This window comes from Dipodomys merriami, unplaced genomic scaffold (genome assembly GCF_024711535.1).
Source record: "Dipodomys merriami isolate MVZ:Mamm:240054 unplaced genomic scaffold, mDipMer1.0.p SCAF_1043, whole genome shotgun sequence".
Lineage (NCBI taxonomy): Eukaryota > Metazoa > Chordata > Mammalia > Rodentia > Heteromyidae > Dipodomys > Dipodomys merriami.
The window spans coordinates 60,152-87,508 of record NW_027202320.1 but is presented as its reverse complement, the minus strand read 5'-3'; the positions used below and the strand labels follow the sequence as shown (position 1 = coordinate 87,508).

Sequence of the window (27,357 nt, the reverse complement as noted above, 5' to 3'; positions counted from 1 at the left end):
GTTTACTCAGTAGGCTGGCAAAAGGGCTGAGGAGCGGGAAGCTGCGCTCCCATTAGGATCAGGAGTCTCTGTGACCCGAGAACCCCCTGCGGAGCCAAGGCAGTGTGAGCATGAAGGCAGGCTTGGGGAGGAGGAGAGCCTAGTGCCGGATCACCCGTGCGCACCTTGTGCAGGTGCATCGGTGCCTCCTCCCTCTCCTTTCCCCTCCACAGCAACAGTGCATGCGCCTGTCTAGGCGAAGGCAAAGCTGAAGCGGGTGAGCTCTCCCAATCAGAGCCCGGCATTCTCCGAGTACGTATCCTGGAGCTGCCCGCACTGGGCAGCGGGAAGCGGGAAGCTAGAGGCTGGTGGCAGGCGGCGGGAGCAGAGGGCAGGCCCCACGGCTGGTGGGGGGGCGGGACGTGAGACTTGGGCATAGCCTGGAAGGCCCGAGAAAGTCCTAGGAGCTGTGTGTGAGGGAAGTTCCTTCTTTGCTCAGCCCCCAGAAGTGGGGGCTGCTGGGGGCGGGGTATTCCCCCTCCCTCTCCAGGCTCCTAGAGGCCCTCAGGTTCCAACAGTTTTCATTTGGGGCCTCCTACTCGGAGGCTGGGAGCTGCCTCTGGGGTCTAAGGACCTCTGGACCACAATGCCCCCAGAGGTAAAGGGTTCGACTGGGACGGGAGGTGTGGAGCGGAGCCGTGGGGGGAACGGGGGTCCCCGGGCTGGTTTGGGCCGCTGCGGGGCCCCATCGTTAGCCGGGACAAGCCTTCCCAGCCAGTCCTGGCCCACTGCAGCTAGATCTCGGAGGAGCATCCTAGGAAGAGAAGAGCAGGTAGGACTCCGCCTCCCCACAGTCAGCCCCTAGGGGCATAGCCACGCCATTCACTCATTCCTTCATTCCTCATCATTTGTCATTCATTTGTCAGCCTTTTGACCTTTTGGCTGATATTTCACTTTTTTAGGCCAAACTATTTTATTAGTCTATTACTCTTGAACATTTTGTGTTTGTGGTAGACTTTACTTTTTTTTTTTTTCAGGTTGTGGGGCATGAACCCTAGGCCTGGTCACTGTCCCTCAGCTCTTCAGCTCAAGGCTAGTACTCTAGCACTTGAGCCACAGAGCCAATTCCAGCGTTTTCTGCTTATGTGGTGCTTAGGAATTGAACCCCAGGGCCTCATGCATGCAAGGCAAGCGCTCTACCAATGAGCCACCTTCCCAGCCTGGAGACTTAGTTCTTGGTACTGTGTTGTGTCTTCTCCTTAGTCTCTTTATTTGAATAATTTTTTTAAATCCCCAGTGGTCCTTTCTGAGGCTTGCTTAGTGGGAGCAGAGACAGAGCACACTGGTATTTTGTTCCTCTTTTTAGTCTTCAGGATGTATTTTTTTCTTTTTTCTTTTTGTTGGCCATGATACTTGAGCTCCAGGCCAGTGCGCTGTCCCTGAGCTCTTCAGCTCAAGGCTAGGGCTTTCTACCACTTGAGCCACAATGCCACTTCTAGCCTTTTCTGTTTATGTGTTGCTGAGAAATCGAACCCAGGGCCTCATGCATGTGAGGCAAGCACTCTATGGCCAAGTCACCTTCCCAGCCCCTTCAGGATGTCTTTGTACGTTCAAAATGTCAATAATTATTTCATTATTTCTTTCCCCTTCAACAAATCACTTCAAGTTTTACCTGTTCCCTTTCTTAATCAGGAATAATGTTTTTCAGAGTTCTAGGTTAAGTAATAAAAACTGAAGGACAGGAACTTGATATGGCTGCTGGATGGGTGGGTTGGTAGTACAGAGTGATGGGAGGGGTGACTGATCAAGACTCAGTGTACAAACAAATGTACATGTAAAACTATAACCCTTTTGTAGAATCATTAGAAGATAAAAATGAAAAAAAATTAATAACAAAAACCCATTGTCTTCTTAGAATATTAGATTTCTGTGAATAGACGTTCTCGTGGTTTATTAGTATTTGCATATATTTGGATGCTGTGAATTATTTTCTCTCTGTTTAGTATATTTACCCAGAGATTCCTTAATACTGAAGTAAGGTAAATTGGCTCTATATAAGTTGAAGTATCTCCTATAGAAGAGGTTTCTAGGAAGTAGGCAGGCTAAAGCAAGTGACAAGTTCTCTTTCCTTCTTCCTTTTTTTTTTCTTTTGTCAGTTGTGGGGCTTGCACTCTGGGCTTGGGCACTGCCCCTCAAGGCGAGTACTATACCACTTGAGCTACAGCGCTACGTCTTGTTTTCTGTATGTTTATTGGAGATAAGAGTCTCATGGCCTTTCCTGACCAGGCTGGCTTTGAACTATTCAGCCTCCTGAGTAGCTAGGATTACAGGCGTGAGCCACCAGCACCTGGCTCCTTCTTCCTTTTATCTTTTTGCAAGAAGGCCTTTGAAAATTACCGTAGATTATATTATTAAAAGGTAATTTATGAAGAAGGCCTTTTGTACACATTAGTAAAAAAGATTTTTATAGAGATATCTCTATGATCAAGAGAGTTAATCATTATTGTTCTTTTCTATGTTGGTATTGGGCTTGAACTCAGGGCCTGTTGCTCTTACTTAGCTTTCTTGTTCATATATGGACCTCTACCACTTGAGCCTTGGCCCTACCTTTTTTGCTGTTTTTTTTATTGAAAGACCCCAGACTCACTGGGATGCTTTCTTCAACGGGAGGGCACCCCAAGAACCAAGACTCCAAACCAGCAGATGCAACAAGCAAGAGGATTTTATTAGGCGTTTGCGCAAACGGTCTCCCTGTCGAAGGCAGACTGGAAGCCCCGAGCAGAGGTTACAGGCACTTTTAAAGACAAAAACCACAGGATTAGCATAAGACCCCAGGCTCCCCAGGATTGGCTCAGCTCTGCACAGGAAGTTTTGTAACACTTGTTGAAAACTAGTTGGTTCCCTAAGGGGGGGGAGGCTTCTCTGGAGGGGAGTCCACATAGTTACAGGCTCCCTAGTTTGCTGGGCTCGCCAGATGGTCTTTATTTTGAGCCCCCTTGCTGAGAGTTTCTAAACAGGGCGTTAGAAGAACATATCTATGTTTGCAGACCCTGTCCCTGGGCCGGCCTGCATCTGGACTTTGTAACTTTTTAACTTATTTCTGGGAGGGGAAGAGTCAGTGTTAGCGCAAGCAGGTTTACAGAAGCAGAATTAGCAGTTAGCATATTAAAATGGACATGGCCCATATAGTAAAATGGACATAGCCCCAATTTCAATCTTTCATTTATTATTATTTTTTTGAGATGCAGTCTCAAAAACTTCTGACCAGGATGGTTTTAAATTTTAATTGTCCTCTTATCAGTGAGCCACCAGTGTCAGCTGAATTTTCTTGCTTTTGTTTTTTATTTTTGTTTATCAGTGAGAGTTTACCTGTCGAGAGAGATAACTGTAGTTTTCTTTCCCAGGACTTGCTGAATTAAAAAAAAAAGGGGGCATTTTAAATTGTATATTTTATTGGATTGTTAGCTTTTCAAAAAAATTTTTAGGGCTAGGAAGGTGGCTCAGTGGTAGAGCACTTGCTTTGCATCCCTGAGGCCCTGGGTTCGATTTCTCAGCACCACATAAGCAAAATGAAAAAAGATGGAAGTGGCGCTGTGGCTCAAGTGGTAGAGCACTAGCCTTGAGCTGAAGAGCTGAGGGACAGTGCCCAGGCCCAGAGTTCAGGCCCCACGACTGGAAGAGCTGGCCCTCAGCTCTTTAGCTCAAGGCTAGTGCTCTACTACTTGATCCACAGCGCCACTTCCAGCTTTTTTCATTTTGCTTATGTGGTTCTGAGGAACAGAACCCAGGGTCTCATGCATGCAAGGCAAGTGCTCTACCACTGAGCCACCTTCCCAGCCCCTTTTTGTTTTATTTCTTTTTCATGTTTTTTTTTTTAATTTCTATTGAGGAACGCTGAATAAAAGAAACCACAAATCACCATTGGACCTTTTATTTGGGAGTGGTTTGGACTTTTCAGTTGCAATATAGTTTTACAACTATCTGGTTGGGCAGAGGGAGTAGGTGACTAATGCCTGTAATCTTAGCAATTCCTGAGGTTGAGATCTGACTCTCTTGGTTCAAATCCAGCCAGGAGACTTGTTACTCATCTACAATTAACCACTAAAACGGCTGGAAGTGCAGCTGTGCGTCAAGTGGTAGAGTGCTAACCTTGAGCCCGAAAACTCAGGCCTTGAGTTTTAGCTTCAGGACCAGAACCAACAAAACAAAACAAAAAACTTCATTAGGAGTAGCTGCTTGTTTTTTTTTTTTTTTAAAAGAAATAGAATTATCTGTCCTGCAGTTGGGTACTATATATTCCATTTCCAAGTTCAAACATAATTTGTTATTATTTTTCCACAATTATTATTTTTTGGATAACTTTTCTTATAAAATATTAAAAGTAAATACCTGTTCTTTCAAGAAGGATCATGTTTGTGGGTTTTTTTTTTAAATGTTTTCGTCATTTTTGCTTCCAATGCTTTTTTTGGTCCATTGTGGGGCTTAACCTTGGGTACTGGGTGCTGTCCCTGAACTCTTTTGGTCAAGGCTAGTGCTCTCCCTCTTTGAGCCACAGTGCTACTTCCAGTTTTTCTGGTAGTTATTTGGAGATAAAAGATTCTCATGGGACTGGGAAGTTGGCTCAATGGTAGAGTGCTTGCCTCACATGCATGAGGCCCTGGGTTTGATTCCTCAACACAACATAAGCAGAAAAAGCCAGAAGTGGCGCCATGGCTCAAGTAGTAGGGTGCTCGCTTTGAGCTGAAGAGCTGAGGGACAGCGCCCAGGCCCAGAATTCAGGCCCCACGACCAAAAAAAAAGTCACATGGACTTTGTTGCCCAGGATGGCTTTGAATTTTTATCTTCAGATCTCAGCCTCCTGATTAGCTAGGATTACAGGTGTGAGCCACCAGTGCCTGCTGCTTTATAAAAATAAACCCTTCTTTGAAAAAATCCCTTGTGGGGCTGGGAAGGTGGCTCAGTGGTAGAGCGCTTGCCTTGCATACATGAGGCCCTGGGTTCGATTCCTCAGCCCCACATAAGCAAAAAGTAAAAAGCTGGAAGTGGTGCTGTGGCTCAGGTGGTAGAGCGCTAGCCTTGAGCTGAAAAAGCTGAGGGACAGTGTCCAGGCCCAGAGTTCAGTCCCCACGACCGGACCAAAAAAAAAATAAATAAAAAAAAATAAAAAATCCCTTGTTTGTTATACAATAATTTAAAAAAAATTAGCAACCAGCCTATAGATCCAAAGAAAAATAATCAGTTCTTTCAGGATTCAAATATAAACTTGCTGTTGTATTGTTTATTATATTAACAGACTTTAGTCCACCTAACCTGTAACACAGACATCTTGAACAATTTCAATCGCCAATAAAGAACTATATCATTAAGAAACAGTGGGGTATTTTTAAGGAGTTGCAAGACTTACCATGAGTGTAAACTCTTCAAATAGTGCCACTGGTGATACTCAAAGGTAAGCCTCCAGTCTCTTTTTTTTAGTTGAAAAATGCTATTCGTTGCAAGGAACAAGTAATTGTGACTGTCAGAGCTAATTGGAAGAATTTTGATGGAAGCATAAAGGAAGTAAAAATATCTTGAAATGGAGCAAACAGGATGATGGCTTATAAACATAGCTCTGGGTCCAGAGATTCTATAGGGATTATTATGCTTCTTTGTGAACTTTATTAACTCTGTGTATGTGAAGTTTGTCCTGAGACTAGAGCTTTGGTTCTTCTTTTCCATTACTCTAAATCTTTTACTTGTGTCTCTGCTTATTTCCACTTGGGTTTGGCCATTATTTTATTTTGCCATAATGTCTGTGATTCTAATTTCTCTTGTTCATCTCAGTAGCCCTAATTGCTTCTGCTTAAGCATTCTTTTAGTTTTAGCTCTACTGTTAATTGCTCTTGTACTTTATCTCTCAGTTTACATTTTGAGAAGATGCATTTAATTGCATCATTTGAAGGTAGAATGAGATTTTTTTTTCTGTTGGTCATGGGGCTTGAACTCTGGGCCTGGGTGCTGTCCCTCACCTCTTCAGCTCAAGGCTAATGCTCTACCACTTGAGCCACAGCACCACTTCTAGTTTTCTGGAGGTTTATTGGAGGTAAGAGTCTCATGGACTTTCCTGCTTGGCTGGCTTTGAACCGAGATCCTCAGATCTCAGCCTCCTGAATAGCAAGGATTACAGGTGTGAGCCATCAGCGCCCAGCTTGCTTCATCTTTTTTGTATCATAGATTCCTTTATACCTTTGAGTAAGGTGATTAATTTTAGTTCATTCACCTATGGTAGGTGGAGTACAGTATTCTAAGGTATTACAAAACTGGGCCCTTGAGGAGAATTTAACTTTCTATTAAATATAGTTTTAAAAAAGGTAAGTACAGAAATTGAACCTATATATGTAGAACTTTTTTTTGTCAGTCGTGGGACTTTGAACTCTGGGCCTGGGCGCTGTCGCTCAGCTCTTCAGCTCAAGACTAGTGCTCCACCACTTGAACCACAGCACCACTTCTGTTTTTTTGGTGGTTAATTGGAGATAAGAGTGTCATGGACTTTCTTGTCTGCACTGGATTTGAACCGTGGATTCTCAGATCTCAGCCTCCTGAGTAGCTAGGATTACAGGCGTGAGCCACTGGCACCTGGCTATGTAGAACTTTTATAGTCACATAACAGAAAAATTCTGCTAAATCTAAAATAATTGGGGATTATATTCTGTATATTTAATTCTGTTTTCAAAATAATTTATTTAAAAGATATTCTAGGGCCTGGGAAGGTGGCTAAGCAGTATATTGCTTGCCTTGCATTCATGAGGCCCTGGGTTCGATTCCTCAGCACCACATAAGCAGAAAAAGCCAGAAGTGGCGCTGGGGCTCAAATGGTAAAGTGCTAGCTTTGAACTGAAGAGCTCAGGGACAGGGCCCAGGCCCAGAGTTCAGGCCCATGACCGAAAACAAACAAACAAACAAACAAACAAACAAACAAATAAATAAATAAATAAATAAAATCTTTTAAAAAAGATATTCTACAAGCCAGGTGCAAGTGGCTAATGTCTATTATCTTAGCTACTCAAGAGGCTGAGATCTGATAAATGTGGTTCAGAGTCAGCTTGGGAAGTCAAATCCATGAGACGTTTATTTATTTATATTCTTTATTTGTTTTAAATTTATTCTGTAAACACTGTATAGAGGAATTACAATTACATGGGCAAGATAATAAGTACATTTCTTTTTATTTTTTTGTCGGTCATGGGGCTTGAACTCTGGGCCTGGGCGCTGTCCCTCAGCTCTTCACCTCAAGGCGAGCGCTCTACCACTTGAGCTACAGTGCCACTTCCGGTTTTTTGGTGGTTTATTGGAGATAAGAGTCTCACAGTCTCTCCTGCAAGGGCTGGCTTTGAACCTCGATCCTCAGATCTCAGCCTCCTGACTAGCTAGGATTACAGGCGTGAGCCACCAGCGCCCGGCAATGAGTACATTTCTTATCAAGCATTGTAGCCTCCTCCTTTGTTTCCCCTTCCCATACCTTCCCAACCTCCCCCTACCCCGCCCAGTTAACCAGCAAAAAGCTGGAAGCAGAGGTATGGCTCAAGTAATATATTACCAGTGTGAGGAGGAGATTGCTGAGGGATGCTGAAAGGCCCTGAGTTTAAACCACAGTAATGGCAGATACAAACTGCAGAAGCATCATGAGGGTTGGGAGGGGATAGTCTTTTCTCATACTTAATTTGGCAAGGATAGATCTAGATGGTATACATGTTTGAATGTAATCCTACTTCTTAGAGTTTACTGCCAATAATATTTTGGGAAATATTTGTCCAGACTTTTTCCTACAAAAGTATTAATATATTAATGGTACAATAGTTCACATTAGTTTCATTCTTTTTTAGTTAGGAAAGGGAAAATGACTAGAAATCTTTCATATTATTAGTGGCTACAGTATTCTTCATAATTCTAGAATTTGAAAAAAAATTATTTAAACTACCAGTAACATATACATTTGTCTTTTAACAGATTCTAATTCATATCATGGAATATGTAGTATTTGTCTTCTTTCACTGGACATATTCTTGAGCTTTATCATGTTGTAGCCTGTATCAAAATGTTACTTCTTTTTTTTCTTTTTTTTTTTTGTCGGTCATGGGGCTTGAACTCTGGGCCTGGGCGCTGTCCCTCAGCTCTTCAGCTCAAGGCGAGCGCTCTACCACTTGAGCTACAGCGCCACTTCCGGTTTTCTGGTGGTTTATTGGAGATAGGAGTCTCACAGTCTTTCCTGCCCGGGCTGGCTTTGAACCGCGATCCTCAGATCTCAGCCTCCTGAGTAGCTAGGATTACAGGCGTGAGCCACCAGCGCCCGGCTAAAATGTTACTTCTTTTTATTGCTGAACATTCTATGGTATGGATATACTACATTTTGGTTATCTATTCAGTAGTTAGTAGGTGTTTGAGTTGTTTCCACTTTTTTTTTTTTTTTTGTCAATTATGGGGCTTGAACTCTGGGCCTGAGCACTGTCCGTCAACTCTTAAGCTTGCTCTACCACTTGAGCTACAGCACCACTTTCGGTTTTCTGGTGGCTTATTGGAGATAAGAGTTTCATGGACTTTCCTACTGGGGCTGGCTTTGAACAGCGATCCTTAAATCTCAGCCTCCTGAGTAGCTAGGATTACAGGTGTGAGCCACCAGGCCTCTGCTTTGTTTCCACTTTTGACTTCTATGAACATTTGATACAATTCTTATGTCAGCAGGGGGCCTGTGGCTCACACCTGTGATCCTAGCAATTTGGGAGGCTGAGATCTGATGATCATGATTGGAAGCCAGCCTGGACAGGAAAAGCCATGAGATAACTCCAATAAGGCACCAGAAAACTGCAAGTGGAGCTGTGGCTCAAAGTGGTAGAGTTCTAGCCTTGAGCACAAAAAGCTCAGGGACAATGCCTAGGTCCTGAGTTCAAGGCCCATGACCATACCCCTCCCCCCAATCTTTATGTTGACATGTTCTTTCTCTTGTTGAGTTGATTCTTTTTTTTTTTTTTTTTTTGAGTCCAGTAGTGGGGCCTAAACTCTGGACTTGGGCGCTGTCCCTCAGCTCTTCATCTCAAGGCTAGCACTCTATCACTTGAGCCACAGTGCCACTCCTTTTTAGTCAATAAGCCTGGCATGGTGGTGCATATCTGTGATCCCATCTATGGTATAGCTTAAGTGGGAGGATGCCTGGCTTGAATGAGACTTGGAGTTTAAACAGTTCTCATTAGAGGAACTGTTATCTGTGCTGAGGTTTGAATTCAAGTCCTTATGCATGCTTGGCTGGCATTCTGCTGCTTGAGCCATGCCTCCAGACTGGCTTTTTTCTGGCTATTTTGGAGATGTTGTCTCTAGGACTTTCCTCCCCACGCTGGCTTCAAACCTTGATGATCTGGATCTTAACCTCCTGAATAGCTAGGATTTAGTGTGTGTCACTGGCACCTGGCTGGAGGGTCTCTCCCAACTCCATTGTCTGATATTTTTCAGCATTGAACACACATTGAATTATTTTCTTCAGAATGTCTACTTTTATTTCCTTTAATTATTTCTTTTCTTCCAGAAAGGCATTATAGGTTAAAATGACATATCATGGAGCCAAACTGTGAAGTATGAATTCAATTTGTCTAATATTAGTCCTGTTAAGTAGGGCAAATGACCTTATTTTCCTGATTTGTAAATCAGGGTCATAATGGTATCTCTCTAACAGGTATCTATCTAGCAGCGTTAAAAAGATTGAATTTATGAGGCTGGGACTGTGGCTTAATGGTTGAGTGTTTGCCTACCATGCATGAAGCCCTAGGTTTGATCCCTCAGCAGGTACCATATAAACGAAAAAGCCAGAAGTCGTACTGTGGTTCATGTGATAGAGTATTATCCTTGAGCAAAAGAAGCTCAGCGACAGTGCACATGCCCTGAGTTCAAGTCCTAGAACTGGCAAAGAAAGAAGATTAAATTTATATGTTTAAAATGCTTAGATGAGATTTTTCTCCCTCCCTCCCTCCCTCCCTCCCTCCCTCCCTCCCTTCTTCCCTCCCACCCTCCCTCCCTTCCTTCTTCCTTCTTCCCTTCCTTCCCTCCCTCCCTCCCTCTCTCCTTCCCTCCCTCCCTTCCTGACTCCCTCCCTTCCTCCCTACCCTTCTGTCTCTCGTGCTTTCTTTTCTTTTCTTTTTCCATTGGTCATTGGTCATGTCTTGAACTCAGGACCTGGGAACTGTTCCTGAGCTTTTTTGTTCAAGGCCAGTACTCTACCACTTTGAGGCAGAGTTTCACTTCTAGTTTTTAGGTGGTTAATTGGAGATAAGCATCTCAGAGACCTTCCTTGTGGGGCTTGCTTTGAACTATTATTATCAGACCTCAGGCTCCTACGTAGTTAGGACTACAGAAGTGAACCACCGGTGCCTGGCTCAGATGAGTGTTTGTAAAGCAATATTGCTTTTTGTTAGCAATTTAGGTTATGGTTATTATTATTATTATTATAATTATTTGGTAGTGGGGTTTGAACTCAGGGCCTAGGTGCTGTCGTTGAGCTCTTTGCCTCAAAGCTAGTCCTCTACCACTTTAACAAGGTGCCACTTTTGGCTTTTGAGTGGTTAATTGGAGATAAAAGTCTCCTGGGGACTTTTATGCCTGGGCTAACTTTGAACATGATCCTAAGATCTCAGCCTCCTAAGTAGCTAGGATTATAGGTGTGAGCCATCAGTGCCTGGTCTATAATCACATTTGATAATTCTTTCTATAGATTTTTTTTGTTTGGTCATGGGGCTTGAACTCTGGGCTTGAGAGCTGTCCCTGTGCTCTTCAGCACAAGGCAAAAGCTCTACCACTTGAGCCACAGCACCACTTCCTGTTTTCTAGTGGTTTATTGGAGATAAGAGTCTCACGGATTTACCTGCTCGGGCTGGCTTTGAACTGTGATCCTCAGATCTCAGCCTCCTGAGTAGCTAGGATTATATAAGGTGTGAGCCACCATTGCTGGGCTTCTATATCGACTTTTAACCTCAGTGGTCTTCTTCTTTTTTGTTGTTGTTGTTGTTGGTTGTGGCGCTTGAACTCTGGGCCTGGGCACTGTCCTTCAACTCTTCAGCTCAAAGCAAGCACTCTACCGCTTGAGCCACAAAAAAAAAAAAAAAAAGTAGCATCTCATTTTGTGTGAGTAAACAGAGGATTTTTTTTCTTTGGCGATCATGTGGCTTGAACTCTGGGCATGGGCGCTGTCCCTCAGCTTGTCCTGTGCAAGGCTAGCAATCTACTACTTGAGCCACAGTGCCACTTCTTGTAAACTGCTGATTTGAACTGTCAGAGCAGTGCTTCCTAGCCTCAGTTTTGTGTTGGTCTCTTGTGTAAGGTGTGTAAGGACCAAGGCCTTACCCAGTATTCCCACTTCCAGCTTTTCCTGTTGTCTGTCTGTAGAGGACTTTGTGTATTTATGAGTTTTTCCTGCCAAAAGTTTTTGCTTTTGTATCTTAGTCATTCTCTGGCCTCTGAAATCTCAGTCATATGAGTGTAGCTCATGAGGACAGCCATAATGTGTGAATTTGAAGACACTGTTCTTAATGGCTTGCTCAGCGAGTAGCATCTTTTGCAGTACAGCTCCAACCAGAAGTAATGGAACGCAGAGGGAGTCTAAGATCCAGACTGTTACAGAGAGGTTATTTCTCTAGATACAGACAAATGCATCTCTTGTCTGGGACTGAGACAATGTTCATTTTACAAGCTTTTCATATGATTTTGATTCCGATGACCCATGAGCCACTGTTTTGGAAAACAGTATCATTCCCCAAAGATCGCATGTAACAAGAGGGTATCAAAGGACCTCAAAGGAATTAGGGGCTCTAGTATTTATTTAGTACCAGTTTTCTTTTTTTTTTTCTTTTTGTCAGTGGTGGGGCTTGAACTCTGGGCCTCATTGACCCAAACTCTTCAGCTCAAGGGTAGGGCTCTGCCACTTGAGCCACAGTGCCACTTCCCATTTTCTGGTGTTTTTTGGGAGATAAGAGTCTCATGGACTTTCCTGCTCAGGCTGACTTTGAATGGTGATCCTCAGATTTTAGCTTCCTGAGTAGCTAGGATTAAAGGTGTGAGCCACTGGCACCAGGATACTTAGTGCCTGTTAGAACTCTGGCACTGAGGGCTGGGAAGGTGGCTCAGTGGTAGAGCGCTTGCCTTGCATGCCCGAGGCCCTGGGTTCGATTCCTCAGCACCACATACTCAAAAAGAAAAAAGCCGGAAGGGGTGCTGTGGCTCAAGTGGTAGAGTGCTAGCCTTGAGCTGAAGAGCTGAGGGACAGCGCCCAGGCCCAGAGTTCAGGCCCCACGACCGGACCCCCCCCCAAAAAAAGAACTCTGGCACTGAATTTGGCATGCAATAATCTTGTTACTTTAACTTGTGCAGATTCCATCCAGTGTCCTTTGGCTGAATTGACTTTTTAGGAAAACATTTTTTAAATTTTTTATCTTTATTGAAAAGATGATGATCTGGGGTATACACTTACATAAGTAAGGTAATGGATACATTTGTTTTTAAATAGTGTTAACCCATCCCTATTTCTCCATGTTACCCATCCCTAGTCCCCTTCCCCACAGTTGTAAGGTTCATTTCCAACTTAGTGCCAAGTGAGTATTAATGTTGCATTACTTCATCCTTTGTCCTGCTTTTTCTGTGATTCCCTTTCTTTTCCAAAGAATGAATAAATTTATATAAAAGACACAAGGTACAGAAAACTATAAGAGGAAAAAAATAATAACTACATACAAGATATGAAAAGAGCCTCTTCTTTCTGATTCCTGGAGTTCATGTTGTTATGTTTCATTATATGTGGTCCTATGCACTTAGCAATTTGGGGTATTGAGAGCTTGTTACAGAATATCATAGACATATTGTAGTTCTTACAAATGAGGCAAACCATGGGTCATTTTTAAAATTATTGTGAAAATGCTGTACAGAGGGGTTACAATTACATGGGCAGGGTAACGAGTACATTTCTTATCAAGAATTGTTGCCTCCTCCTTTTTCCCCTTCCCATCCCTACTTACCCCCACACCCCCACTCCCCCTCCCCCCACACCAGCCAAAGTTGTAAAGTTCATTTTTCAACATAACGACTTGTACATATCATTGTAGCAGTGGGTCCTCCTGTATCCAGAGTTAAATGATTTGTTTTTTCCTTTCCTCTTCACAAATTATACCAACATCAAATAGAGTGAAAGCAGGGGTTATACTGTGGGGGAGGGACGTACAAAGCAATAAAGAACTCATCTTATGTAACAATCCCAAGAAAAGAAAAAAAAAAACATTTGAATCCTTATCTTGGAGTCATTTTGCATAACATCAACTTTTCTGATCTTTTCTGCTCGTCTACCTCACCCCAGTTAAAATGGCTATAATCAGGAACTTTAATAACAACAGATGCTGGAGGGATGTGGACAGAAGGGAACCTTACTGCATTGTTGGTCTGGTGTCTGGTGTAAACTTGTTCAACCACTTTGGAAAGCAGTATGGAGGTTCCTCAAAAGATTCCACATAGAACTTCCCTATGACCCAGCAATCCCACTTTTGGGCATTTACCTAAATGATCACAAACAAGGACATTCTAAAGCTGCCATGGGTCATTTTTAAAATATATATTTATTGTAAGATACATGGGTCAATATTTAATAGAACCAGATCTCATAGACTATGAAATAATTCTCCTATAATCTATTAGTCTCAAATACCCAAGCACCTCTTTTTATTTATATAATACACATACTGAAATGAACTCCAAAGATATGGAAATAACTATCTTTTTTCTTAGTTTTTTTATTTATATGATGACTCTGTGTTCTTTACCTTATAGATAGTGTATTCACATGAACATCTGTGGAAAGGGAGGGGAGGGCATAGAATCTGAGGGAAAAGGGTGAAAAAGTGTGGCAGTGGAGTGTACTAAACATGGATGAAAGCCAACTATGCAACTCGTGGGTGCAGATAGAAGAGAGGGAATGGGAGAGGATGAGGGAAACAGATGATACTCTATGTAAGGAAATGTATTTATTACCTGGTGAATGTAAATGTAATCCCACTGTATATCACCTCTAAATTAACAAAGTAAATAAAAAATGTAACCAATTGCAAATATTAAAAGGTGGCAAAAGCAAGGTTCATTTCTGTCATCCTTGCTACTCAGGATGCTGAGATCTGAGGATCACTTTTCAAAGCCAGCCTGGGCAGGAAGGTCTGTGAGACTCTTCTGCAATTAGCCACCCAAAGAAGCTGAAAGTGGAGCTGTGGACTGAGTGGTAGAGCACTAGTCTTGAACACAAAAGCTCAGGAACAGCACCCATGCCCTGAATTCATGGCTCAGAACACACACACACACACACACACACACACACACACACACACACACACACACACACACACACACACACACACACACACACACACACACACACACACACACACACACACACACACACACACACACACACACACACACACACAACATGGCAAGAAGTGTATCATTAGATTTTTTGGTGGGGCCACCACCCTGCTTTGACCATTTCATGGTCTCTTCAGGCTCCTGCTCTTCACCTCTTTGGACACTAGGTGGCAGTGCTCCCCCATAATAACCCAATGGCACCAAAGTTTAGGGGCTTTTCTGAAGTCTCTCCAGGTGGTTTGCTCATCCTTACATCACCCAGATATAGCAAGAATCCTGTCAAGATGGCTTAGTAAGAATCTCACCATCAAAACATGATTCACTTTAATATCTTCTTAAAGAAGATTTTTGAAGTTCTGTGCTAAAAGGAGCAAAGACCAAATATATTTCCATCTACCACCCGTCAATTCATCCATCCATCATCCATCTATCTACCCATCCATCCCTCATCCATCTCTCCACCATCTGTCCATCCACCCATCCATCCATCATTAATCCAATCCCATTTACTCATCAGTCATCCATAATCCATTCACCCATCCAATATCTACACATCATCCATCCACCCACCCAATCTATCCATCTATCATCCATGCTCATCCATCCACAATCCACCCATCCATCCATTCACCCACTCAATTCATCTATCATCCATCTTTCTACCCTCCATCCCTTATCCTCCTCTTTACCATCCGTTCATGCATCAATTCATCCTCCATCTGTCCACAATCCATCCATCCATCCATCCATCCATCCAAACTTGGAGCATTTCTTTTTCTCAGAAAAGTGCTATATGAATTTATTTTTTAGGTATAATATGTTAAAGATTCGTGTCATTTAGGAGAGAGCGTGTTGAACACTTCACATCCTCCGGGGAGATAATTGGTATCTCTCTAGGGACTGGTGGGGTGAAGTCTGGGGATGGTGGCAGGAAGCACTGGCACACCAGCAACAGTTTTAATTAAGTTTTTTTTTTTTTTTTGGTCAGTTGTGGGGCTTGAACTCTGGGCGTGGGGATTGTCCTTCAGCTATTCAGCTCAAGGTGAGCACTCTACCACTTGAGCTACAGCACCACTTCTGGCTTCCTGTTGTTTCATTGGAGTTAAGAGCTCACGGACTTTCCTGCCCGGGCTGGCTTTGAAACGTGATCCTCAGATCTCAGCTTCCTGATTGGCTAGAATGAAAAGCTTGAACCACCAGTGCCCAGCTGCTATAGATACTTTTTCAGAAAGTCCTTGCAATTTTGCCCAGTGTCAGCCTCCGACTGAGATCCTTCTACCTATGTCTTCTCTGTAAATGGGATGACAGGTGTGCCCTGATGTGCTCAGCCCCTCTCCCCTTTTGCAGATGGGTTTCAGGAAGGAATCTAGACTCACTGCAGTCATGTCCTTGGCATGACCTTAACTAAGCTCTGCTTATCTTGCACCTCTGAATTTGGATTCACCATCCAGCCTTCTCTTCCCAGAGAGGTTGTTCTGTGAGGCTAGGTGAACCCTTAGGGGTTTGTTTATCCATGAGGAGTGCTGAGCTCCAGGTCACAGCACTGATCTCTAGGTGTATAGGTCCTGTCCTTGCTGGAGTTGGAGTAACACCATCTTGTAGCAAGTCATTACTTAGCTGTTGGACCAGGTGAACTGCAGCACACAAGACCTCCTTCCCTTGGCTGGATCCTGGGTGACAGCAAGCAGGCCATCCCATATTCCACCTGCAGCTACTCTGCGGGCTTGACACTAGGTGGTGCTCTGACCTAGATTCTGTTAAAGACAGAGTCACAGGAGAATTTAGGGGTAGTAGTATATGTGTGTCTGTCTTCCAGGGTCCTCGTGATGACTCTCTGGGTGGTACAGGCTAGGGGCTCATAGCTGTCTCCTGCTCTGTAAGTAACCCCTACTAAGACGTCCAGTCTGCCCCTTTGGACCCAGCTCACAGGCCCCCAGCTCTGTGCAGAGCTTCCCAGGAAGTTCACACCACGGTCTGCCCTTCCACTGGCAATGCATACAGGGCCTTGGGCTTACCTGGATGGCCTTCCAAGTGGCTCTGTCCCGGGGCATCCTGAGGATCTGCTGAAGGTCAAACCCCCTGCCCAAGCTCAGGGCTACTCTCTGACTCACCAGGCTCCCTGGGAGAGAGACTGGCTGCCTCAGACCAGGCAGGCCCCAGGTTGTGGCCATGGCAGGGGGAAGGACCCAGCCACAGGGTAGAGGCCTGTGCTGCCTTCTTCACTGATGCCCCGAACACCTGGCTTCACCATTGCCTCAGGCCCAGCCCCATTTCCTCTGGGTGTTGTCCTGTCCCCTTTCTTCACCTTTGTGGTGGCACAAAACCATTCTTCCCGTCACCAGCATCACCAGTGAGGGGCATGTGACCTAAGCCCAGCCAATCACAGCACTCCAGCCCCTCTCAAGAGTGATTGGGGACTGGGAAGGTGGCTCAGTGGTAGAGTACTTGCCTAGCCTGCATGAGCCCTGGGTTCCATTCCTCAGCACCACATAAACAAACAAACAATAAAAAGAGTGGTCCAGGAGGTGGGTGTGTGCCCAAGAGGAGCCAATAAGAATGCCTCTGCAGACCCAAGGTGGGCCAATGGGAATACCTCTTGTTCACCCATGGAGGGCCAATGGGCATTTCTCCTGCAGACCCAAGGAGGACCAATGGGAATGCTTCCTGCAGACCCAAGGAGGGCCAGTGGAAATGCCTCTGCAGACTCCAAAGCTCCTGCAAAGACAGTCTGGGATTCCAAACTGCTTGGTCCATGCTTGCCACGAGTCAGACCAGTGGCAGTTGGTGTCATGGCTGAGGTTTGAAGGTGGGAACTGAATCCCAAGTGAGGAGAGTGGGTCTGTGGTGTGGATTAATGGAACAGAGTTGGTCAGGTATGGCAGGAGGGCTCCTGAGGTTGAGGTTCACCTAGGTCCTGCTCTCTGATCTGGCATCTTCTGCCATGGCCTGGTGCAGCAAGTTTGCCCTTGACCTTGAATGCTGGAGAAAGAAACTTCCATGTCTTCTAAACCAGCCCACCTCATGTATCATCATGGTAGCTCGAACCACAGGAAACAGTCCCCAGCATCCGTAAGGGAAGTGTAGATAATGTGAACATAGAGCTGTAAAAAACCCTGGGGGAATCTCTGTCCAAGGGAGACTGGAGGAGAGGGAAGAAGACTGCTTTGTTCTCTGCCAAGCTCAGGCTGGACTTTCGGGGCCAGCACTCCTCTCCAAGGGTGGTCTGTGGAGCCATGGAACCTTCCAGCAGGGCTGGTGACAGTGGCCTTTAGATCCCCCCTCAGCTGAGGTCCTCTGGTGCCTGGGGGATGGGCCCCAGCTGCTTGACATCCTGGGAAATCTCAGCCTGCACTCAAATCCTAATTTATATCGCTGGGAAGGTAATTTATGCACTCATGTAAATTCCTTTTTACTGCTGAGTTTTGAGTAACAGGTGTGTAATTATTTCCAGCTTGCCTTTCAAGACAATTCTAAACCGCGGGCTGTTAAGACCTTAATATTCTTCAGGGTTGCCAGGGATGGTATTTTTCCTGGATCAAATTCATCCCCCCTGTTGGGGCTGACATTATTGGGTTACAGATTTTGCTTCAGGAGGCTGGAAGGCTTAGCCGTGCGTGTGCGTGTGCGTGTGCGTGTGTGTGTGTGTGTGGGTGGGTGTGGGTGTGGGTGTGGGTGTGTGTGTGGGTAGGTGGGTGTGTGGGTGTGGGTGTGTGGGTGGAACAGCCAAGGCTGGCCCTGGCCCTGTGTGTATTGCTATTTTTTATTTTTGCAGCCTGGTCTCTTCTTTATTGAGTCATGGATATTCCTTGCAGACCTACTATGAGCACAGTTCTACAGGATTGTGTAACAAGTGCAGCAGCTAATGAACCTTAGGGAAGATTAGTTGTGGGCACAGAGGGATGGGGACGAGTCCTGAGGCTTGAACTCAGCGCCTGGGCACTGTCCCTGCAGCTCCTAGCCTGGCTGACCCTGGCTGATGTCTTGGCCTTGGGCTTCAGGGTTCTCAGCTGGTAGTTGAAATGATATGGGCCCAGACAGTTGGCGTCCGGCCCTGCCCCGCTTCCCAGGAGCAGTGGGGCATGGGGCGTAGATGCTTGCCAAGGCAGCCCAGCTGGCTTCCAGACACCAGCTCTGCGGTGGGCTGGGCGTGGGCCACAAGACTCAGGTGCCCCTTGGGGAGTATGGGCAAGGACTGAGTCCCAGTCCCGAAAAGGCCCAGGGCTGACAGCTTGGCCAGCAGCCCCACACCATGGGCAGGCAGTGGAACCTGTAAGAGGCACGGCCTAGAGGCGGAAGTGATGGTATTGGAAAAGTGGCCTAGAGACCCCATGCATTTGAGTCGTGGCCTAGAGGGAGGAAGTAAGAGCATTGGGGTCTAGAGAAGAAAGTAAGGCCATAGGGGTGTGGCCTAGAGAAGGAAGGCTAATGGGGGCGTGGTCCACAGGGAGGAAGTGAGGTCATTGAAACTTGGCCGGGCAGGGGCTGTTAGGGGCCTGGCCCTGCTTTTCCTCTGTCTGTCTCCAGTGGGGGTGAAGCCATTTTGCCCCACCTGGTGATCTCCACCAGGTGTTCTACCCCTCCACAACCCAAAGCAACAGGGCCAAGTGGGCCAGAACAAAAAGAAACCTTTCATCCTGTAGGCCAATTGCCTCAGGTGTTATGTTACAGATGGGAGAATGAGGAGCACATGGGATAGCATTGGATCAGGGTGTGTTTTGGGATACACACATACAACATGCAAGCACACGCAAACACATGTATGCACACACAAGCATGCACACATGCACATGAGCATATATACATCCATATACACATGTGCACAGACACAAACACACAGTTCATGCACACACATGTACACACACGGAGGCTTGTTTCCTCCCGCCCCTCCCCCCATTTCCATGTTTCCCTTCAGCTCCTTGTCGGTTGCATTATCAGGAACTGCTTGATAAAGGAACTCTGTTGGATGATGACAAAAATTGATTTCCAATTCCCTGCAGAATGAGTTCATCATCACAGTGGCACGAGCAATTTAGCTTAGACTCCAGGCCTGCCTGGGATTATAGCTCACACTGACAAGTCAAGCCCCTGGAGGGTTTTCCTGTCAAGCCCCAGGAGGATTTTGACAGGGAGGGGAAAGAGACATTCTCAGAGGGGTTTGTGTGGGGGTGTGGCCAGAAGGGCATTGCTGCTTCAGGGCCCCTCTGAGGCCACTGGTGGGAAGTAGTCTCCCAGGCTGCCTTCCATGGAGCTGTGGGAAGTTGAGTCCTGCTCAGCTTGATCACTCAAATGTGCAGCTGAGAGAGAAAGGATCAGTTTCTTCGGTATAGGAAGCCCTCAGATGGTGTCCGTGGAGGGTTAAAGGAGGTTTTCAGGAGTTTGGGAAGTGGCCTGCATGGCCTGGGCCACTGACTATGACAGGCCAGCTGATTGGTTGAGACCCCATCTCAAAGATAATTGGAGTGAAGAGAGCTTGGGTGTGGCATGAGGCCCTAAGTACAACCTCAGTATGGCCCGCAAAACATTTCAGACAAGCCCATTTAAATGTGTGTGTGTGTGTGTGTGTGTGTGTGTGTGTGTATGTATATGTATGTGTGTGTGTGTGATTCTGCTCGCCCTGGTGCCCTGTAATCCTAGCTATGCAGGAGGCTGAGATCTGAGGATCGAAGTTCGAAGCCATCCTGGGCAAGTAAATCCATGAAGTTCTTATCTCCAAATAACCACCTAAAAGCCAGAAGTGAAGCTGTGGCTCAGGTGGTAGAACACTAACCTTGAGCAAAAAAAGTGAAGGGATAGCACCCAGGCTCTGAGTTCAAGCCCAAGGACCAGCCAAAAAGAAAAAAGAAAAATGACTAATTCTCATTGTGCATCAAGTGACAGTTGCTTCAAAGCCACTTTTGTTGGGCCCACAAATGAACTAAAAGTGGGGGCAGAGTCTCATACCTCTAACTCATGTTGTATGTGTCTCTGCTCTGAACCATTTTTCCAGCCATTGCTTTGCAATCACTTTAGGGTTCAGGAAGGACCAGACAAATTGATAATTTGACAAGGGATGAAGCCACCACTGAGGGCCAGCAGAGCTCCTCAGGACAGATCACCCCACAGGACACAGGATATGCTCATCCTGACCAGCTGAGACAGCCATCATGCCTCTCCAGAATCCACCAGAAACAAGGACCAGAATGATCACCACCTAGGCCACACAGGGACTGGTGGCCATTTTAACTTGGCATACCTTTGTCCTCAAGTCTCCTTATTTTTTATTTTTTGCCAGTCTTGGGGCTTGAACTCAGGGCCTGGGCACTGTCCTGGAGCTTCTTTTGCTAGTGTACTATAACTTGAGCCACAGCACTGCTTTTGTTTTTTTCTGTGTATGTGGTGCTGAGGAATCAAGCCCAGGGCTTCATGCATGCTAGGCAAGCACCCTACCACTAAGCCACATTCCCAGCCAAAGTCTCCTTATTTAACTGAAGGCAAATGTCTGTACACCAAAAATAGCTGATGATGTGCCCAAGCTGTTTTCCACCCCATCGCCACCATGGAAGAATTGTCCTTTACATGCCCCTCACCGTGTCCCTTTATTTGGAGTGGAGCTCTTGTGGTTTGGATCTGGGGTGTAAAACACTGGTTTCCAGAGGACAGCTAGCCCAAACCAATCAATGGGTGGGTGGATGGATTGGTGGTGATAGGCTCCCATCTTAGTAGCCAAGGTAGTGTGGTTGTGCCACCTTATTTGCACTGATTAGGTAGATGCATGATTGGAGATTACCACATAAATAGATACTATGATTGTAGCACCCAACATTCAACAGTTGGTACTCCATGTAACAAACTCCCTGCCCATGATGCAGGGGGTGAACATCTGCTTGGATCCCTCCCATCCTGCCACATGTGCCGAGCTCTGGGGGCAGTGAGCAGTGTCAGTGTCTGTCTATGTCTCAGGAGAGCCAAATTCCTAACTCCACCACCCTAGTGGCTGGAATTGCAAAATTACAGGATATATGCATATATATCTACATATATATGTATGTGCCATATACATATTTATGTATATATATACACATATATATGTGCGTATTTGAGCTTCAGTTTGTGGGAACAGCCAAGACCAGTTACTGGATGATGGAAGAGTTGTGTTGGGGGCAGGGCACCTATGGCACCTTCTTTGTCCTGTGGCCAGATATTCCCAGGGGCTGAGACCCCTACTGGGCTGTCACTTGGAGCCACTGCTGGTCTCCTTCCCATGGGGGATTCTGCAGGATGTTGTGCCCCTGTGTATGTACGTAGGGATGGCAGTCATGCTGTGGTCTCCTGCCACTCATTTATGCTCCTCTGGAGCCTCCTTTCCCAGTGTGGAGAGCCTGAGAGAACTCGTTGAAGTCAAAGGCACTTGGACTAATGGCATAATTGCTCTCTGAAACCATTTGCAAAGTAATTATTGACTATTTTTAGGTTGATCTAGCTTTTTTTTTTTTTATCCCCACTAAGTAATGAAGCTTTGCTTGGGGTGATGGGGTGGGGAGCAATCATATACACACACACAGTTAGAACAGAGGCCCACTCTTTGCCACCGTTTTCTTTTCTACCTGCTTTAATGCAATAGCAGAGATGAAACAGCACCCTCCCCGCCCCCCCAGCCCCAAGCCAGCGGGTGAGTGAATGGGCCCCTGGAGACCTCTTTGTTCTTAGCCCTGCTAAGGGACATTTTTGGTATTAAGATGCACTTTCAAGAAACAGCAGCTGGAGAACTTGCTGAGACTGGCAGTTCCTGTAAGGACAGGAGGTCCTTGAGGCCCCGAGGTTAGAGTAATGAAACCCAGGAATTTTCCAAGTTGCTCTCTTGAGACTCTCCCTCCCCCACCAGGGGGCTTCCTTCTTCCTCTACTCCCCATCCTTCTATGCCCTGAAATCCTGTCCTTCATTTGCTCGCTGCTCACAGCAAGCTAATGGAGACACATAGTACAGTATTCACATTTAAAACATGGTTATTAGTGCTCCATTAGGATAAATGAGGTCTGTGGAAAACCAGCCCATGCATTTCAGTGTCTGCTTAGTGTATCCATTGTGCCCGGATGGGGTCCTCGGAGCCACTGCCCGGGGAGAAGGGGTGAGCTCTGCCCAGAAGAAACTCCATGTGCAGGGGTTGGTGATGGGAACCAGGGTCACACAGGGGGGCTGAGACTGGGGTGAGCTTGGTGGTCAGAGCCCATGGCCGCAAACAGCTATCAAGGAAGATGGTCACCTTTTGGGGAATCAGAAGTGCTCTGACTGACCCATGGCAGTGTGTCAGGAGTTAGGAGAGTGTGGCCATGGAGTGACAGTGGGTATAGATTCTGGAGCACCGTGGCCATGGCAGTTGGTAGGCATCATCCTTCACAATGACCAGCAGGGCCCTGGCTCCTCACATCCGAAGAGCCAGGTGCAGCTGCTCATCACCTGACCCCTCTTGAGACCATGGATCACCACCTGACCTCTCCTAAGACCACGAACTGTCAGTCCACTTCTGAAGCCACCTTTGGCCAGTTCTGAACGTACTGGTGACCAGGCCCTGCTTTGCCTCTGCTTGCCTCCTCTCCTCCCGCCCTGATTCTTTCTGTTGAACCTAAAGCAAACATCTCTCTCCAAAGATGGCCGAAGACATACAGAAGAGCTGTCATTATCCATTACCTGACACAGACATCCCTTTTCTGCCCTTCGCTACATGTCTTTATTTGGCTCAGAGGAACTAGTGGCCCTATGGAATGTGGGGCTCCTGGTGCTGTGGTTGGGGGGCCCTGACTCTGGTTTAAGCAGTGTGTGACCTTGGGAGATCCAGGGTCCAAAGTGACCTTCATACTTTATCCTTTCTCCTCCCTGGGAGCTCACGGAGCCGCTTGCTGATGGTGCTAGAATGGGCTCAGCCTGTCTCACTGCTTATGGTGACCCATCCTGAGGAAGAGGGGGGGGGAGGCAGGTCTGTGCTTGATAGCACTCACCAGAAATCCTAGCACTTGCAAGGCTGAGGCAGGAAGATCAAGAGTTCTAGGACAGTCTGGGCTACTTATAAAAGTCTGAAACATCCTTCTGTCAGGGAGTCAGCTGAGCCTGCCTCTGGTCTGAACTATACAGGATCCCTCAGTCACTGGAGCTTTCCTCCTCCTCCTCACCTCCCTTCTCCTGCTCTTTGTCCTCTTCCTCTTCTTCCTCCTTCTTTGTGCCAGTCCTGGTGCTTGAACACAAGGCCTGGGTGCTGCCCCTTAGTTATTTTTTTTTCATTTGGTCAAGGATGATGCTCTACCACTTGAGGCACAGTTCTACTTTCAGCTTTTTGGTGGTTAATTAGAGATAAGTGTCTCATGGACTTTCCTGCCTGGGCTGGCTTCAAACCGTGATCCTCATATTAAAGCCTGCTGAGTAGCTGGGATTACAGGTGTGAGTCACAGGTGCCCTGGCTGTGTTTTGACATCTTAATGGAGTTGGTAGAAGGGTACTAACTACTTTTTCTTCTGATTTCTGAGTTTGACACTTTTAATATTCATTAAAAATGATACGATTTCCTTGTTTCTGCATCTCTCCTGCCTCAGGGGGTCTATTTGCATTTGTAAAGTTCCAGAGTCCTTGGCAGGTTTCTTCCATTTGGAAATAAGGTGCCAGGACCGTTGTTGCCCTATGTAAGTCCCACATGTAGCCTCAGCTCTGAGTTATGACTCAACAGCTCCATAAGGAGTAGAAACAATTTATAATGATGAGATTTATCATGGAGATAAAATGGCTACCACTTGTTAATGATGAGATTGATTGCTGTAAAATTTATCTGCTCAGTGTCTTTTGTTAGTAAGGCCAGGGAGATCGCACAACTCTTAATCCCTTCTCAAAAAATCAAGCTGTCCCCTATCCTCAGTGAGGAGCCCAGGGGAGATGTCCAGGAAGAACATACATCGATCAAGACTTTCCAAGGGTACCTTAAGTTATTATTATTATATTGTGGTGGTACTAGGATTTGAACAGGGCCTCGCCTGCTCAGCAGATGCTCTACTTGAGCCATGTCCCAGTTCTTACTGCTTAGGTTAAGGATGGGGTGTTTACTTTTGAAATAGGGTCTCATGTTGCCAGGGCTGGTGTGAACTTCCTATTTGTATGATACTCCCACATGCATAGCTGCCACTACAACCTGCTTATTGATTGCAATTGTGTGTGTGTGTGTGTATCTGAGCTAGCTTTAAATTGTGAGCCTCCTGATCCCTGTCTTTCAAGTAGGAGCCAGATCCCACCCAGCTGTGACATCCTGGATGGATGAACCCATTGGTAGAGTCAGAGCCCTCACAATCCAATCACTTATCAAGGCCCTGCCTCCTGACAGTTCATTCAGCTATGATGTCTGGTGGATGAGCCCATAGGTGGAATCAGAACCTCTATGACCCAATCATTTCTCTCATCTCCAGATGGCAGCAAGCTTTCAACCCAGGAGCCTTTGGACCCTATTCATGCTTCCCAGATGAAGAAGATGACATAAAGGGATGGCAGAGATGTCTGGTTGCAGTCCTAATGCACCAGTTGATCAAATCAAGAGGACAACAGAGATAGGGACTCAGAGCTCTAAACCCAAGGAGTGGAAGGATCTATCCTGGAACCATCCACTAACAGATTAACAGATCTATCCTGGAACCATCCACTAACAGTTAATGTCTGCAGTGCCTAGCTGCTTTTATTGGGGATAGAATCATGCATTTGGGGCTGTAACGGAGGTGGGGGGACCTATGGAAGATGAGGCATAGAAAACATTCCACCTGCACATTGCAAAGTTCGGGCCAATGGCTCCTCTTTCTCCTCTCACTGAGAGTCAGCCTTTGGATGGTCGGCTGGGGAAGGAATATCCAGTGTCACCAAAAGGCCAGAAAATCCCCAAGCCAAATCTCCTCTATCAGGTTGATTATTTTTCTTCCCATAACTAGTAGCAGGTATTTGGCTGTGTCCATTAAAAGCCATTTCATGTTCCCTTGACAAAGGATTTTTATTTAGTGCTGTAAGATCAATAATGAAGCATCTCATGTGAACTATTAAAATGGGAAATGTTTGCTGGGCTGACAATTGTGCTATCAATACATACCGAGTAATACATTGAGGACAGCCAAATGGACCAATAGCTCTTATGGAAAAGGCTTAGCAGGGCACCCTGGCTGGGATGCAGCTGCCGTGCTGGCCTTCGGGGCTGCATTTGGAAGAGTCCTCCATAGATCCCCAGCAGTCCTCCATCTCAAGTGGGGTGGGACATGGCTTTGGCTGCCTGAGCTGCTCACACGCATGTTTTCCATGTGGTGGAGAGCTGTGTAGAATAGACTCCTCTCCTTGCCTTCTCAGGGAGGCCTAGAGCAGTTTCACTCTGGACTGCAGTGTCCATCTTGGCCCATGCCCCTAGACATGATGTCCTGCCTTCCTGCCCCTGTGCTCAGTGCCTGGGACTCCAGACCTGCAGACCCTCTGCCCCCTAACTTCCCACCAGTCTGTCATTGACTTGCCTCTGAATCTATAGGTTTTGTCTCCTAATTCTTAATAAAATGTTTCCAGGACTTTTCCTCCACTTCTGTCTACTGAACACCATTTTTTGTAAACCCTCTTCTCTATCCTCCTCATCACCACTCCCACATCCCCTCCCTCCTCTCCCAGTGATAGGGCTTGAGAAGTCCTAGCCCTGATTGTTTGGTCAACTTGACTGGATGGAGAAACTTGGGGGAGACTGGGGAGGCTCACTTCTGCCCATGTCAATGATGGATTTTGAAATGATCCAATCATATCAGGGTGATGATCGTGAATGGATTCATCAGATCATGATGTGATCAGTGTACATCTGATCATCAGTGGATTCATCGGATCATGATGTGATCAGTGGATCTGATTATTGATGGATTCAGGATTTGATTAGACCCTTGGGAGCTGGTGGAAATGACGGGGTCTGGGTGGAGGAAGTGGGTGGCTGGGAATGTGTCCTTGGAAGCTGTATCTTGCCTGGCCACTTCCTGTTAGTCCCATTGAAAGACAACCTATGAGGAAGCTGAGACAATAGCAAATCAAAACCTGGCAGGGCTTCTGGGATCATTTAACCCCTCACTCCAGAACTGGGATGGGAAGAGCAAGAAACACAGGTGCGAGCTCCTTCACACCAAGGCACCAGCATATGCCTGCCTGTCGCTGGAGGTATTTTTTTTTTAGACACAATCTCATGGGGAAGGCAGCCTGTGCAGTCAGCCACAGAATCTGCCTCCCAACGTGAGTGCAGCCTCTTTTCAACTCTGATAGCAGCTGACAAGCCAGAGGAAATGGTTTCCACTTGTCACCAAACTTAAGGTCAGGGAGGTGGTACCCTCAGCCAACACCCATTGTCTCTGCTCAGAAAGCTTTCTGTACATCTTCAGTAGGTGCTCCAAAGAGACACCATGCCACAGGCATGACCATGTCTGCATCCTACCTACCCACATCTGCAAACAGCTAGGTACAAAAAAAAAATAAAAAACACCTGGAGAGAGACAAGCTGAACAACATGGATGGGAGGGCCAAGAGGAGACAGGAGGTGAGTCATTAAGAATGTGGACCAAACTCTGCAAGTTTTCAAAGGCACGTGGCTCAGGAAGAGTGGGTGAAGACCTGTGGCCTATTTAGATGTGCTTTAAATGTAGCTGTTCCTCCCATTCACTCCAAGCTTCAAATCTTTACCATGAGAAACACAACAGAAAACTACCCAGACTCATTAACATGCAATCAACTGGGAAGCAAAGACATGCTCTTTGCCATTGCAAACAGGTGAAACATAAACTGGCATATTCTTTTCCAATCTGAAGAATTTTTCCTTCACACACAAACTAGCCATGAAATATGTATGGGGACAATTCTGTACACACACAAAAATCCTCGATTGAATTTATGGGCAAATTCCAAGGAATAGTAGGTCAAATGATCAAATAAGGGAAATAATGTTAAAAACAAATATCCCCAAAC

At 46.0% G+C, this 27,357-nt stretch overlaps 1 long non-coding RNA gene across 1 annotated transcript; it reads left to right on the top strand.

The window, feature by feature from the left end:
* Window positions 1-25,988, top strand: LOC138811182 (uncharacterized). Its single transcript, XR_011367331.1, has 3 exons — window positions 1-291; window positions 5,273-5,428; window positions 24,810-25,988. It is a non-coding gene; the product is annotated as an uncharacterized lncRNA (long non-coding RNA).
* The last annotated feature ends 1,369 nt before the right edge of the window (window positions 25,989-27,357 follow it).